This window comes from Giraffa tippelskirchi, chromosome 9 (assembly GCF_054371585.1).
Source record: "Giraffa tippelskirchi isolate mGirTip1 chromosome 9, T2T-mGirTip1v1.2.pri, whole genome shotgun sequence".
Lineage (NCBI taxonomy): Eukaryota > Metazoa > Chordata > Mammalia > Artiodactyla > Giraffidae > Giraffa > Giraffa tippelskirchi.
In genome coordinates, this window is record NC_137283.1 from 28,478,341 (window position 1) to 28,494,402 (window position 16,062).

Here is a 16,062-nt window from a genome sequence, read left to right on the forward strand (position 1 = left end):
ATAAGTAAAATGATGAAAAATAAGTCAGGAAAGGAGTGATAAAAAAGTGGTGGAAAGGTGGGGAGAGACTTTTTGAGCAAAGTGGCTAGCAAAAGCTTCTCAGGAATGGTGATGTGTAACCTGAGACTGGAGTCAGAAGAAGCCAACCAGAGGAGAGCAAAGCGTTCCTGCTGCCAAGAACCTGAGGGTGACCAACTGGGCATGCTTGAGGGTCAGAGAGAAGCCCCAAGAAGCTGGAACGTGATGAATGAGGTCAAGAGGGAGACAAAGCCTTCTAGACTCTCAGATGTGTTGGGTTATATTCTAGCTGTGACGGATCCTAAATGAGAAGATTTAAGCAAGGGAGGGGAGTGATATGATTGACACTCTCCCATCCAAGTACTAACCAGGCCCTACCCTGCTTAGCTTCCGAGATCAGACAAGATCAGGCATGTTCAGGGTGGTATGGCCATAGACCTGATTGACATTCTAAGTGACACTCTGGTTGCTGTGAAGGGGATACAAGAAAGCAGAAGAAATAAGACTGGTTACAAAGTAACTGCCCAGTAACAGATAAAGATGGCTTGTACCATCTTCATGCGAGGACCAGAAACAAAGAATGGTGATGGGACTGAGGTCCATTCCATCTACCTACTGGTACTGCAGTTAGTGGGCAAGGGGCCTCCCAGGGCTGGAGACAGTCACTACCCAAGAATAAAAGTAGTTAAAAAAAAAAAAAAAAAACTTTTTGGCATAGTGTCCTAAAGTTTCTGTATGCTGCATTTACTACTTTTGAAATTGGAAGAACATTTTTAAAAATTTAAAACATTTACTGAAGGAAAGAACTTGATTAGGAGGCAGTTGACTTTAACATACATAGAAGAAGAAAAATACATAGGAACCATTGTAGATCATAGGGTCAATGTGCAGTGGGAGATGGCTTTTGCAGAAAGTAATGAAATTTTTGATTGCATAAATAGAAAAATGAGATCTAGGATGAGCAGGGTGATTCTTTGAGCCCCTTGAGGGGATGACTATCTTATCCATGTGTTTGTCCCCAGTTCATAGGTGCACACTACCTGGTACCTAAAAAGCTTGGAAAATATGATTTTGTGATATAATAAGAAATATATTTTTCCCTTGGTTCTTGACAGAGAGCTCTTAAATCCCTTGAAAATTTGAAGTATGGGGGCTCCCCACATTTAAGTTTCTGTCTGGGGGTTCCTTTGGCTTCCCATAGTGTGTCAGCTTACCTTCTACAAAGACTACACTTGCCACTTGGTATGTTAATGGGCAGACATTAATCATGTTTTGTACATAAGCCTTTTTGCCAGTTCTGAGCAAATTTTTTACCCATGAAAAGTGAAAATGCTATGTATCAGTTATTCCCTATTATCCCAGGATTTTTAATTTGTTCCTAATTGTTATACCAAAGTTAGGATCTTCACTGGGATTCTGTTACAACTTTTGAACTAAAGTACTATTGGAAGATGAACTAGGTATTTATATTGGTCAGGCCACTTTCTTTACAAGCAACAGAATCACAGTGTAAAGCAGCTTAAGCTCAGTGGTTCACACAAGTGGAAATTCTAGGGATAGACAGTTACAGCTTCAGGCCCGGCTGCATCCAAAGACTCAAAAGGCATCATCAGGGCTTTTTCCCGCTGCCCTTCTCTTGAATGCATCTCATCACATAGCCAGTATAGTAAATGTGTTCTGTCTGCTTAGCTAAACTGAAACTATATTTTCCATAATTCATTTCTGTCCATAGTTCCAGGTTAGTATGAAGCACAGACTTTTTGTATGAGATTTAGAATCAGAACTAGAGTGTCATTCGTATTTCTTTTTATGCTTGGAAGGCCAGTGCAGGTCACGAGGTGCTGCTGTGGCTTGCTTATACTGCCACTTGCCTGTTTACTCACCCTGTGGGGCTGGGCTCATACGTCTCCAACTTCTGCTGCAGCTTCACCTTCTCTTACTCCCAGGCCAAGTGCTTTTTTAACTCCGTGAGGAGCCAGCTTCTCCTCCAGCTTACTTCCATCATCGAAGTGGATGACTTGGAGATGAGGTGAGACCAATGTGGGTCCTAGTCTCATTGCATGAATTTCTGCCCATCCTCACAGAATTCAGTTTATCTTTGCTTCCCCTACTTTATGCCCATCTTTCCTTCTCAACAGCCTGCCCACAGACCTCAGCTTCCTGCCCCTGACCCAGAAAGAACACCTTCCCATAGACTGTTGAACCACTCTTACAATAACAGAAGGCCAAACCATTGTAGCAAATTACCCCAAATATGTATCTTCTACAGGTTCTGCTTTTCTGAACAAACTCTAACACAGCAGGAAAGGCAGCCATCATATGCACAAAGTCCTCACCCGTACAGACTTGGCACTGAGAGAACTATTATGGTATCTCTAGCCAGAAAAAAAATCCAGGGAGGACTCAGAGTAGAGGCATTTTGACTCATAGATTCATTCCTACATCTACCGTCGTGGTTCAGGCAGGGGAAAGAGGTTCACCAAAGCCTGAAACTCATTCTCACCTTTGCGGCTGAAAAGAAGAGAAGGCAGTAGACTTCACCCAACACACACAGAAGATTGTCATCAGGGAAAAAAGAATTGGGTCCTTGGAAGGAGGAGGAAAGAGTGATGGGAAGGCAAAAGCACATGTCCACAATACCCTTCCTGTCTTCTTGTTTTGGGTGGTGTTGTGTTTACTTGGAGAAGAAGAAATGAGATACAGTTAACTGAAAAGCAGTGGTTACTCTGCCCAGCACTGAGCTTAGCACTTCCTATATATTATCTCCTTTTCATCCCCACATTAACTCTATGAAGAAACCAAAGCTCAGGGAGGTACGACAACCTGCCCCAAATTCCCCAGCTGAGGAGTCCAGGGGCTCGAACTTGAATTCAGGACTGTCTGCCTGTGCTCTTAGCCTTCTCAGTGCCCTGCCCACATACCCAGAAATTGTTGTATGTTTAATGATGAACACATTCTCTCTCTGTTATATTTGCCTAACCTTGGTGATTTTGTGAAAAATGATCAGCCAGCTGAAAAAGGAAAACAAACCAAAAAAACCCAAAAACGAAAAAACGGCTTCTTTCTTCTAGGCTGCAGAAGTAAACAATGCTGCTAGTGGGAAATAGATGGTTCGCTGCTGTGTGATTCTCAGCAGTGTTTGGTAAGACAACTCAAGTGTTAGAAATTTTTGCGGGGTGAGTGTAGGCAGAGGGAAGAGTCTTCATTTTAACAACCCAGAAAGGTTGGGAAATATTTAGATATTGGCAAAGAAAGTTGCCACTATCTGAATGCAATTGCAACATCACTGTATTACTAAGTGTTTAGGAATTGCAACTGTTTGTGACAATGGAGAAAGCTTTCAGACTGATATTTCATTAGCAGATTTTAAGATGACCTGGAGAGTAACAAAGGTTTAAGTTCTAACTGTGTGTATTCTGTGAAGTAGAATTAAGTAAGAGCTCAGAGGGAATGTGGGCAGTCTGTGAGTTTGAGGAAAGACGGAGGGTAGTTTCTGCTTCTCTGTGCCACTGAAGGTTCCAGTCCTCTCTAGGAAACTTAAGATCCTATCCCTTTGCATAACAAAGGGGGAAAAGTGCTTATAACCCATAGTTCTTTTTTACGTAACTAGAAATATTAGTTGATCACCTGAAAGATGTTCAGGATTATTTAATGCACCAAATAAATGTCTGACTATATGTCTTCTCAGCTGGAATTTGCAGCTCTCACACCAAAGGAAGTTGAACTATGAAAGGTCCAAACAGAAAGTGCTAGAAGGTTAGGAGACTTTTCCATTTCTACTCAGTTCTCCTCTGCACTTTTAGCTGGAGAAGCCAGACAGCCCTGGGCTGAGGCTGAGTGGCAGCTATCTGAGCAATAAAATGATGCCATGCTTTTACAGGTGTCCTGTTACCTAAAACAAATTCTGCATGACTATAGTGTTTTCCTGTCTTGGATCATAATCTTCTCTGGGAATATAAACTCTGAGCTATAGCTCAAGCACTCTTTAGCTGGTTCACACTCTCACCATGGCTTTGGAGCCCCTCAGATCCTTTTTTTTTTTTTTTTTTTTACTTGAGGGTGTTTAGTGGAGGGGAATTGTCATTGAGAGCAGGCAGTTATTTGAATTTAGACTAATCTAAAAACCAAAAAGGGTGAGGGGAACTCAAGAAATCCCATGTTACCAAACATCCTTTTACACATGAAAGCTGAATGTAACAGTAGATGAGAAACTACTGCTCCCAGTTCCTGTGTCCCTCCCAGGTTTTGCTTCTCCGTGTGGTCATCTCAGTTCCTGTTGCTCCAGGAGCAGACTTGGGGCGAGGATCTGAACACAGGGAGTTGATTTAGAAGATGGTTTCAGGAAGCACTGACTGGTGAGCAGAGGAGGAAGCCAGGGAAAGGAAGGAAGCCAAGAAAGAATGTGTTAGCGAGTAATCATGTAGACCAGGGAGCTGAATCCCCCTGGGACGTGGGTGCCAGGGGAAAGCACCCCATTTCCCTCCATCATTCATTGGTTGAGAGCTGCTCCTAGTTTTTTTGGAACTTATAGCCTGTCATGGGCAGAATCAAGACCTGGGTTCCAGAAAGCCTCTCAGGCAAGAAGATGCAAAGGGTGGCAGTGGATGGCCTGCAGGGCTCCCTGCATTGGTCAAATGTGAGGGACATGGCAGCAATAGAATGACCGCTTCTGAGTCTACTGTTGCAGGGAGGAGTGAGCCTCCATCTTGCTCACCCACCTTTCTTGTGGCCATTGGCCCCTCGCTCATCTCTTGGCTCTGGACAGAGGCTGACTCTGCCCAAAGTCTACAGAGATGCCCTGAGAAGTTCTTTCTTCAAGCCTTGCTGAGGACAGGACAGTTAATTATTCACCAACCATTTAGTTCTGCCAATAACGATCTCCTTGGCAACCTACAGCCCAGTGTAACAGAAATGAAATATATTGAAAAAATGTATATATATATATATATATATATATATATATATATATATATACACACACACATATTTGAAGACATAGGTAAAGGCTCTTTCTTACCTTTTTCATAAAAATGCCTTTAATTTATATTTGACTTTTGAATACTAATTGAACACAACGGAGTTCCAGTGCCGTTATCAAGAAGTCCTTACCACATCTGTCTCTTGCAGCTCTAGATCCATTTTGGGGATGTGTGTTTCTAGGAGACAGACAAGGATGCTCCCTTCCAGCTGAGATGCCTGCTTCTTTTTATAGTAAATGATGACTGCCATGTGATGACCCCCAAAGAGCCCTCCACTACTAATGACAAGCCTTGACTGGCTTCGGCAGCAATACTCACTTGTGATGTGACCTTGGGCATGTCACTTACCCTCTCTGGGCCTCAGTGGTCTCCTGTTTGAAAGCCATAAACTGATGCCACACTCTTTAGAGATAGCTGTCTCTCTGATCTAAAATAAATTCTGCATGACTGTGATGTTTTTCTGCCTTGGGTCAGACCTTTCTCTGGGAATGTTTACCGGGGGAAAATTGTCATTCTCTCTCCCTCCCTTTAAAATCTCAGTGTGAGAGCTAAGAACTAAAGCCCCTGCCCACACTTCCTTCTGCTGCAGTGCCGGGAAAAGAGCGAGGCTCCAGGCCCAGCTCTGCTGTTTTGTCAGCTGTGTAATTTGGAAAGTCAGCTAACCTCACAGAATCTCTCTTTCCTCATCTGAAAGATGGGGTACATAATTGTACCAACATCTTAAGAGTTATTGGAAACATTTAAAGGAGATAACAGTTCATCAACAACCATGGCTAATAGGCGTATGTTTCTGTTTACTGTTTTTTGGAGGGATGGGGGTACATGGTTAAGCCCATATAGTATACAGACTTTGTGTCCTGCCTCTTGCCATTATCATGCACTCATTTTACTCCATCATAAAAACTTCTTGATGATGATCTACTGTGAGTAGTTACTATTATTTACTTAACTATTTCTCCATTGTTGGATGTTTAAAATATCCAATATTTTATATTGTTGGATACTTAAAATATCCAAAGTATCAATATTTTCCCCATTAAAAATAGAGCACAGAACTCAGTCACAGATCTCCCAGCTTGCCCTCTTTTTTTCAGTCCCCTCAAGCCCTCCATGGCAATCATGTCACTGGCATTTCTATGAAGAAATATTCTGTGCTGAAGAAATCTTCAGCACAGTTGTAGAAGCAAATTCACTTCATTGCTCTCCACTTTCCCCTTTCTGTGCCCTATGGCAAGTCCTTGTGGCTTTGGGGAAGCATTTCTGCCCCTATAAGTGGACAGTCATAGCTTTTGCTTCTTTCCTGTCCTGCGAGTGTTGGCAATGCCTTTCTGGAACTCAGCACAACTGCCTGGGCCAAAGGTCGACATGTGAGTCAGGCCTGGCCCATCCTGGTCCGTCAACCAACCAACAATGGTGATTGGTCCAAGAACTAGTGGCAGGAACTTGGAGGTCCAATCAGAATCCTCCCCTGAGAAGAATGACAGATTCTAAGAAGACCACACAAGGCAGCTGTGTCAGCCCAGAGCAGCAGTGTCATCTTGTCTTCCCTTTTCATGAGGAGGGCTTGTGAGAAGGCAGCCTGAGAAAATGCAGAAAACAGAGGTGGCCGGTGAGAGAGCAGGGCTTGGGGGCAGGACACAACAGCTCTAAGCCTGAGTCCTGCCTGCAGCTCACCTCACACTTAGACTTGGGGGATCTGCCTTAGACTTGAGGGACCACCACTGGGTCCTTCCCTGCTGCCTGAGCCAGCGCCTTCCCTCTTTGCTTATAGCAGTTTGAGTGAGGGTTCAGCTCCTTACACAGGGAATCCTGACTGCTGCTTTCCTCAGTGTGGCCTTCCCAGAGGCTGTCCAGTAGACACTGTGACGTCTTTCAGGAGAGTTCAAATGCAGGCCTCCATGAGACTTGGCAACAGCTGCCCATTCCTCTTTCTGGACTTCCTCAGAAAAAAAAAAAAAAAAAGAGGAACCTATGTAAATGAGTCAGGAACCCCAGAATCCCCCTGCATCAAAACAAATGTCTCCCCATCAACACAGGCTCATGGTGACACGGTGCTTCAGCCACAGAGACTATTAATGCCCTAGTGATAGACAAGAGGGGCCCAGAAAATGTGACCCTGACTTCTGAGAACTCAGTGAAATACCACAGACAGGAGAGAAGACAATCAGAAGCAGATAAAGCTTTTTTTATTTTTTTTTCATATACACATCCTTATTTTTAAAGTGTGAGTTTCTCCCGCATTTGCTCTTAGACTGCTGTTAACCTTTTTCGTCATTGGATAAGGAGGAAATAAAGGGCTATTTTTGGAGGCATGATGCATAGGAAAATTCTCTGAAAGTGATTTCTCATCCTCTCCATTCAAAATGAGGCACGTGGCTCTGAAAGGTTACTTGGGGTGTGAGAAACAGGCTCTTTTCTTTTTTTTTTTTTTTTTTGGCAAGAATTGGGCTGACATCAAGAAAAGCTTTGTACATGTGAAAAACTTTAGGGAAATCGCTTTTGTTTTTGTTTTACCCAGTGGATTCATGAAGGAAAGAGAGGTTCAAACAGAAATCCCCCTCAGCAGGACCTGTCTTATGTCTGAGAAGCATAGGGGATGTTCTCAACATATTTGGCATCTAAATCCCTGCAGGAGTTGGGATGCAATTCAGCTTTCCTGCCTCCTCCACTGAGCTCTTTGGGTGATTCTGAAAAGGCTTGTCCACCGTCAGCACTCCAGCCACGTAGCTGACATGAAGGCCTCCAGAGGGTGCCGTTCTTTCCATATGATCCCATCTCCTCCAGTGTTGAAATTTCCAAGTTAATCCTTATCTACTGCCTCCAAATGCCTAACCTATAAAGATCTTTGTGAACTCTTTTTTAAAATGCAAATATTTGAAGAGAGGAAAAGCATGTTTTGATTAAGGATTGAAATCCTTAGAGCCAGAAAACGCAAACCACATTGAGTCCTTCCTATGAGGTTTTTCATACCTCATGCCCCTTATTACCAGTCTGTCATTGTCCCCAGCTGACAGGGTGAAACTGACACCCAATGAGGTGAAATGACTTGCCTAAAAGTCTCAGAGCTTAGGAAGTGGCCCAGCTGTGACTTGAGTGTAGGACCACCTGACTCCAGAGCTCTTTTCTTTGCAGGGTGACAGCTAGACTGCAGAAAGGGGGACAGAAGAGGCCACTGTTGCTGTTCTGGAGTATGAGCAGAGGTGAGTGGAAGCTGCTGCCTGGATTGGCCAGGCCTGGGGAAGGGAGGCACCAGGAGAACCAGGAGTATGTTGAGCCCCAACGAGCAAGGGGTGGATGGAGATCGAGGCCACCTGCCTTTGTTCCTTGACGTGGGCACTGATGCCATGGTGGGTTGACCAAGGCCACAAACCTAACTATTCTACCCAGAGCCATCACAGCAGTGGTAGCAGTGGGTGCCCAGTGATGGCCTGCTGCTGTTGGCAAGAGCATAGCTGTTTTACTCTTTCATTGCCCTTCTTCCATTGGCAAATGTTAGCCTCCCTTTTTCTCTTCTTTTAATCAAAGAGAGGTCCTATTCATGCAACCCTCTGTCTAAGGCACCCATCTAGCTATACTGTTGCTTTTTTTGGCTTCCGGGTTAGAAGGGACCCAAAATATCCTATTGTTGGTTGAGCTGTTAGAAAGACCTGCCTCTCATTCAGCATGGGTGTGCTAGTCTCTGCTTCATAATGTTGAATTGTGGAAGTTGTGTACAGCACACAGGCCCTGATGCACAGTATGAATGCTAACTGGCATCATAACGTTGGTAACTAGGAACTGTTGGAAACCACAAACTTTTTTTGTGGACTTCTGGCTCTTCCCCAATCAGCTGAGTACAGAACTAGCTAAAGTGGTCGCCCCTCCCTGGCTGGCACCTGGGGATTCTAGGAAGTGTTACTTGCTTTTTATTTGTCTGAGTTGTCAAAACTGAAATGAGAGGAGAAATCACACACACTCTTGAAGTCTCAGGATCGCTTCTGCTGCTGTATTCTCATTCCCTGAGAGTACTTTGTCTATCTGTTCATTTAACCTCTCCTTTCTTTTTTCAACTCACTTTCCCCAAATGGCTGTGAACTGTGCCAGAGAGTTTGGTGACAAAACTGGCTATGAACGAGAAATGCACCTCACTCATAAATGTTTCAGCAGGGGAAGGGGAACAAGTGGAAGGCTCTTGAGATCTTGCTGGAGGCACCACACTCATTCTCAGCTCCAAAACCCAGCAACTAAAACCTGCCTTTCCCAACCACAACTCACAACATCTTTTCTTACTAATTTTTAGCTAGACCACCAATCCATGTGTGTATTCTCCCAGTAAATAAAAATGAAACTTTCCAGATAAAGCAACTATCTCTTTGACCAATCCTTGTAAAAACAACAAATCAACCAGACTCACATCACCCTTGAGGTTACCACCATCATCTTTGTCTCCATCTTTTATATGCCTTTCTTTGTTTTTCTATACCTATTCTGGAGACACTGAAAATAGATATTTCCTGTGTCTAGTATTTATCTATTGCTATGCAACCAATTACCCCAAGCTTAGCAGTCAAAACAACAAATGTTATTACCTCCCAGTTTCTGGGTCAAAAAGACAGAGAGGAGCCTAGCTGGGTATTTCTGACCCGGAGCATCTCATTAAGTGGCAGTCAAGCTTGTTGGCATCAAGCTGGGCTCACTGGAAGGCCAGGCCTAGACAGAAGACCGACATGCAAGCCCGCTCACTTGGTTGTTGGCAGGTGCCTTTCCACCAGGGCTTCCTCACAGGGCTGCCTTATGACATGGGAGCAGGGTTCCCTAGGGCGAGAAATCCAAGAGCACCCAAGATGGAAGCCTAGTCTTTTGTAACCTAATTTCCAAGTGGACATCCCGCCACCTTCTATTCATTAAGCAAATCAGTAAATCCAAAGGTAGGAGGTTCTCTCTGAGAGAAGGAGATTCTCAGAAGCCAGAAATCGCTGGGACCCATTTTCAAGGCTACCTACCACTGTATGTTTACATAAAACATCCTGTCCTTGACTTTCTATAACTCTCCTTTTTCAGTCAATAATATCTTGGAGATCTACCTATGTTGGCACATATGTCCCAACTCGATTTGAATATAGCGTAGTGTTCATGGAATAGATCAGTATTACTTAACCCTAATTTTAGTTATTTTTTTTTTTTCAACAGTACTGATGCACATACTACAGATTCCACATCTGGCCACAGGGATTCTATTCTGTAGTAGGCTAAGAGTCACCATAAATCTTAATAGCTCCCCAAGTGTTTTAGGATACAGTCAAGGTCAAGAGCTCCTGGTACTGATATACTACAGTTTATTTATCCTTTTGTTTAAAACCTCTATTGACAGCCATTCAGATTGTTTTCTCTGTCACATACCTCCGTGCATACCTGTACCAAGTGGAATTATTTCAAGGAGCAGGATGTGTATTTTGTCTCCTGGAGAAGGCCAAACAGCCCTGGAAGTTCCATTCCCACCAAAGCATTCCTGTTTCTCCAAACCTCATCAGCACTTAATATTATCAAACCTTTGAATTTTAGTCAATCTAGCGTTTGAAAAATGATACTCATCATTTATATTTTACTACAGCTTTAAAGCCATCTGGTCGTACTCATAGTCATTGTAGGAATCCGGTGTAAAAATTTGATTTTAGCTTTTTTTTACAAAGAAAAGTGAAAGTCTGAAATGACTGTTAACTTCTGATTTTCCCCTTACGTTCTTTGATATTTTTATGACAGAACAATACTCTTTTCTCTTCCTTTTTGCTTCCAACTATTTCTCCTTACTTTCTTTCTTTAATGGCAAGGCTTCATCTAGATGTAGACTCATTGGTGTAAACTCAGCGTAATTTAAAGATTTGAGGTATGTGTACTGTTCTGTGCTGGTAGAATTCTCCCAAACAGAACTGTAGGCATCTCAGAGGGTCAGGCACAGCCTTGGTCTCCTGCTTAATTTCTCTCTCTAGCCATCACTCTTTAGGTGTAGTGACTACTTTGTCATTCCTACCAGATAGGAAGGGTCATTTTTCTTTCCCATGAAGACGACATGGATCTAATTGTTCATCCCACATGTGTTTACTGAGCACCTTTTATGAGCCAAGTTCTGTTCTAGACAGATCCCTGCCTTCAGGGAACTCATATTCTCGTAAGAAGAGATAGTCAATAAACAATACATTGAATGCACAAGTTAATTATAAACCATGTTAGAAGGTGATGATCACAAAGATGATGGCAAAAAGATAAAGTAAATCTTGGTAAGAGAGTTTCAGAGTGCTGGGGCTAGTAAGGGGGCAAGCTATAATATTGAATAGAGTCCTCTGGGAAGTTCTCAGTGACAAGGCATTCTGGGTTGAATTGTGCCACCCCACTCCCACCCCCAAAAGAGAGATGTTGAAGTCCTCATCACCAGTTCCTCAGACTGTGACCTTATTAGGAGACAGGGTCTTTACAGAGGTCATCAAATTAAAATGAGATCATTAGGGTGAGCTTTAATCCAGTAGGACTGGTGCCCTCATACAAAGCAGAAGCTTGGACAGAGATCACACAGACGGAAGAGTAAATGAAGAGAGACACAGGGAGGAGATGGCCATCTACAAGCCAAGGATGCCTGAGGCCACCAGAATGTAAGAGACAGAGCTGAAACAGATAGCTGCCTAGCATCTTCCAAGGGATGCTGGCCCTGCCAATACCTCCATTTTGAACTTCTGGCCTCCAGAGCTGTGAGACAACACATTTGTATTGTTCTAAGCCACCCAGCTTGTACTTTGTTACAGCTGCCATAAGAAACTGTGAGTGAGCCATGTAGACTCACCTGCCCCTAGAATTTATGGGATCTGAGGCAAGAGTTCAAATGGAGGTTCACATACCTTATGTCCAAATACTTAAAAGTTTTAAGTCAAGCCAATAATCTGTTAACTAAGCGAGATTTTATCTTCCTCCCTTAAAATTTACTTTCCTTATGACCAAAAGACATTCCCAGCTACTCTGAGTTCTGACCAGAACATGATCATACAAGCAGACCAGGCCCAGGCCCACAGCTCCCTCTGCTTCTCTTCCTACCCAAGGCTCAACGCAAACAACTGCCCTTTGTGGCCTAGAGGCTCACCTGGGGGCCAGGATGGAGCTGGGGGAGAGCTCCACAAAGGCCCTGGACATGAGCCTGGAGTCATCCAGTGGTGACCCCAGAGTCCAAGCTACCCAGCACATGATTTCCACGGTTCTCCCCTTCCAAGTGGGCACTCCCTTGCACTGCAGCCTCCTTACCCCATGGCGAGGAGCACAGCCAGACAAGGCATGGTGCCGTAAAGCAGAGCTCCCCGTGTAGTGCGGGAAGCAGTGCCATGAGGTATGAACGAAACTGAGAGTAAACTCTGAGAAATTTGCAGAGCTGTTTGATTTGCTGTGACAGCCAAGTGTTTAAGGGCACTTAAATTTAAATTTCTTATTTTTGCATATCACAAATATTCTTTTTTTTTTTAAAGTTTTGCTCCCCATTGATATAGAAAATGTAGAAACCATTCTTATTTGTCTGTGGATAAACAGAAGTCAGCGGTATTTGATTTAGATGCCACAGGTCACCCTCCTCTGGTGCAGGAGGTAGAGGAGAGGGCTACTGGAGGAATGTTCTCAAATGGGGTCGAGGAGCTGGAACCCAGTGTGTCTATGGAGGGATTGGTTAATCCTGGAGTGCAGACTGTTTATCTACGATAGCAGGAAAGGGAAATAAAAAAATAGGGCTTTGGTGACTGAAATATTTTGCTTCAAATCCTCTTTCAAACCTTTAAAACTATTTGCTTTCAGGAAAGCACATACATTCTCCAATCTGGAATCATTACTGTGAACGAGGTGCAAAATATTTACCCTGTAGATTGGGAGACAGAAAACATATACACTCTATATGTTCATTTTTCTTCTTACTCTTAGCTTCGGTGATTGAATGATCCAATTCAATGATTAAATATTTTTTGTTGCTTCTTTATTATTAAAGGAGAAAAGCCTCTTTTATGACAGTGGATTTTACTCTTTCTTTGGACCTTATTCTCCCCTCTCTCTTTGAACAAACGTACAATAATTCTAAGGACCCTCTTCTTGTTTTCCCAACCATTTCAGGCAACTCACCAATATCCTGAAAGCCAAGGTTGAACTCAAACTCCAAGTTAAGGAACTCTGATTTGCATGCTAACCAAGGTTCTGAAAGTCATGGTTGTCTTTCAACATTGCACTTGGTTTTTTTTTTTTTTTTTTTGAAAGAAAAGAGCTACATACCTGAAAAATAATTATTGTAATTACACACACTGTATACTGATTCCAAACAGCCCACCATGAAGTCCTATTCAGAAGACTAGAGAAAAGGGTGGAGAAACTCTAAGAAAGAAGGGAGAGGGAGAGTGTCACTCAGCTCCATACCTTTCAAAGCCATTCTACTAGGGATCCACCCCCTTTTCTAGTCCTCTCTGTGACCCAGCTACTGAATATTCCAATGAAAAAGAGGAGTAGATAATGCTTTGTGGAACTCCATCAGTTTGTTGATTATATACCCTTTGGGGGTTACATCATGAATAGAAACTTCTGATAACAGATTTTATGTTTTCTATAGTCAAGAAAGCTTGGTTTCCACTGGCCCAGCAGTATCCGTATCTAGCACCCAAAATGTAATTCTCCTAACTCTCCTGGACAGCACTTATAAAACATGCAAAATAAATATCAAGACATAAGTCAAAAGAGAAAAATATGAGGTGTTTTCAAACTTTCAAACAGCTGCTGAAAGTAAATGACAAGTCATAGTCTAAAAAATTTTAATTTTCTTTTGAGTATTGACATTAACAAACAAGATACTTTGTCAGTGCTAATCCTTTCATAAAATGTAAGTTGGAATATTTCTTAATGGAATGTCACCACAGGAGGCCAGCTCAGGTCTTGGCTCTAAGACTTTCCTGGAATATTTTATTTCCCTTGGAATTTACAGTACTGTCTGGTTGAATCTCATTTGACATTCTAACAATTGGAGCATTGTATTAGGCACAGTGAAGCAGAAAATTCACCCTGTTCTGGTTCCCATTCCTCCTTCCTTTGCCCTTGTGAAAAATTTCCCACTGTCTTATCCCACTGAAGCAAAATGTTCAGGAGAAGACCAATGTCACATCTAATTCAGTCCACAGTCCCATAAAAGATAGGTTTTTAATGCCTAGAATAAATTTTCCATTCATTCAACAAATAGTTTGGTTCAGTGGTAGCTCCAAGGTTTAAAATGTGCATAGCTGACTTATTCCGGTTTACCGTCAAATAACATTATACCATGTCTCATACAGTATAAAAGCGTTACAGCATTATACATCCATTTCCCCGTCCTAACCCTTTTACTGTTGTCATGCATTTTACTTACACATATGTTATACTTTCCATAATATTTTGTTATCTTTTCTTCAAATGGTCGATTAGGTTTTAAAGAAGTTACAAATGAAGGCAGGAGCTTTATTAAATGATATCATTTAAAAGGTTCTTCATTTCTTTGTGTAGATTTAGATTTTCATTTGTTATCATTTTTCTTCTCTTAAAGAACTTATGTTAATATTTCTTATAAAATTCTGCTGGTGATGAGTTTTGTTAGATTGGTTAGTCTGATAAAGAGTTTGTTTCTCTATTTTTGAAGAATATTTTCACTGGACATAGAATTCTAGGGGGATAGCTTTTTCTTTCTTTCAGTGCTTTAAAGATGCTATTCTACTGTATTATGGCTCACAACGGTGGTTTTTTGGTTTTGAAGGTTTTTTTGAGAAGTCAGCCATAATTTATCTGATCATTTTTCTGAATATAACTTGTTTTATTTATTTGACTATTTCTAAAATTTTATTTTCATCATTATTTTACAGCAGATTTCTCATAATGTGCATTCGTGTATATTTCTTTTTGTTTATTCCATCTGAGATTTGTTGGGCTTCTTGAATCTATGAGTTTATATCTTTCATCTAATTTGTAAAGATTTTGGCTTATATTTCTTGAAATATTTTTCCTGCCCGTCTATCACTATCTTCTCCTTCAGGAACCAAGAAATAAATTTTAGACTTGGTATCATCCTACAGGTCATTAAAACTCTGTTCAGTTACTTTTTTCAGCTTCTTTCTCTGTATGGTTCAGTTTTATTAGTTTCTTCGAATTCCCTGATGTTTTCTTCCATAGTGTCTCATCTTCTATTTCATGTTGAATGCTGCATTTTTCAGTTTTAGATATCAGTTTAGTTCTTTCTTATTATTTCCATTTCTGTATTGAAACTCACTATCTATTCCCTCATAATGTTTTTATTTTCTTTTAATGTTCATGATTTATAATCATGTATTTTTTTAAAGCCTTGTCTCCTCATTCTATCACCTCTATCTTTTCTAGTCTGTTTCAATTATTGACTGATCTTTCTTACTTCACATTTTCTTGTTTCTTCATGTGTCATGGGCATTGTGGATGATACACTGTTGAATATCTGTATTTTGTTGTTTTCCTTTAAATAATGTTGCATTTTGTCTGAAAGGTGGTTAATTTCCTTATGGATTAGCTTGATCCTTTCAATCTTGTTTTTAATATTTCTTAGGGAAGGTTTAGTATAGTCTCAAGTCTGAATGGTAGCAGCTCTTCCCCTATGCATGGTCTTTCTTTTGTGTCAACTGAGTCCCCAGAATTTTCAGTGGTCCCTCCAATTACACTTAAAAACTTTCTCTCAGTTCTGTTCAAGTTCCAGAATCTCAGTTCAACTCATAGTTACACATTATTTATTCTTTGCCTATTCTTAAGGATGCTTATCCTGCATGCATGCCACTTGGTATTTACCCAAAGATTCTAGGAGATCCTCATGCAGATTTCTGAAGCTCCTTGTATTACTTCCATCTCTCCACAACTCTGCCCTGTAAGTTCTGGTTATGTTATCCACCCTAATTCCAATCTGCTTCGTGAAACTGACATTCTCTTCTTTGGCTTTCCCTCCCTCTACCATGATCTGAAAAGAGCTTCAGAGCAAAAATCCTGGGCAGTGAAAGGGACCAATCACCTCATGCATTTGAAGGACAAAGTATAATGTAAC

General features: G+C 41.7%; 1 long non-coding RNA gene across 1 annotated transcript in view; it reads left to right on the forward strand.

Annotated features, from left to right (window-relative positions):
- The window catches only part of LOC145520889 (uncharacterized), a 508,290-nt gene that overhangs the window by 389,001 nt on the left and 103,227 nt on the right, over nucleotides 1-16,062 (forward strand). The window contains exon 3 of the long non-coding RNA XR_014064877.1: nucleotides 8,130-8,197. This is a non-coding gene — a long non-coding RNA (uncharacterized LOC145520889). The remainder of the gene's footprint in view (nucleotides 1-8,129; nucleotides 8,198-16,062) is intronic.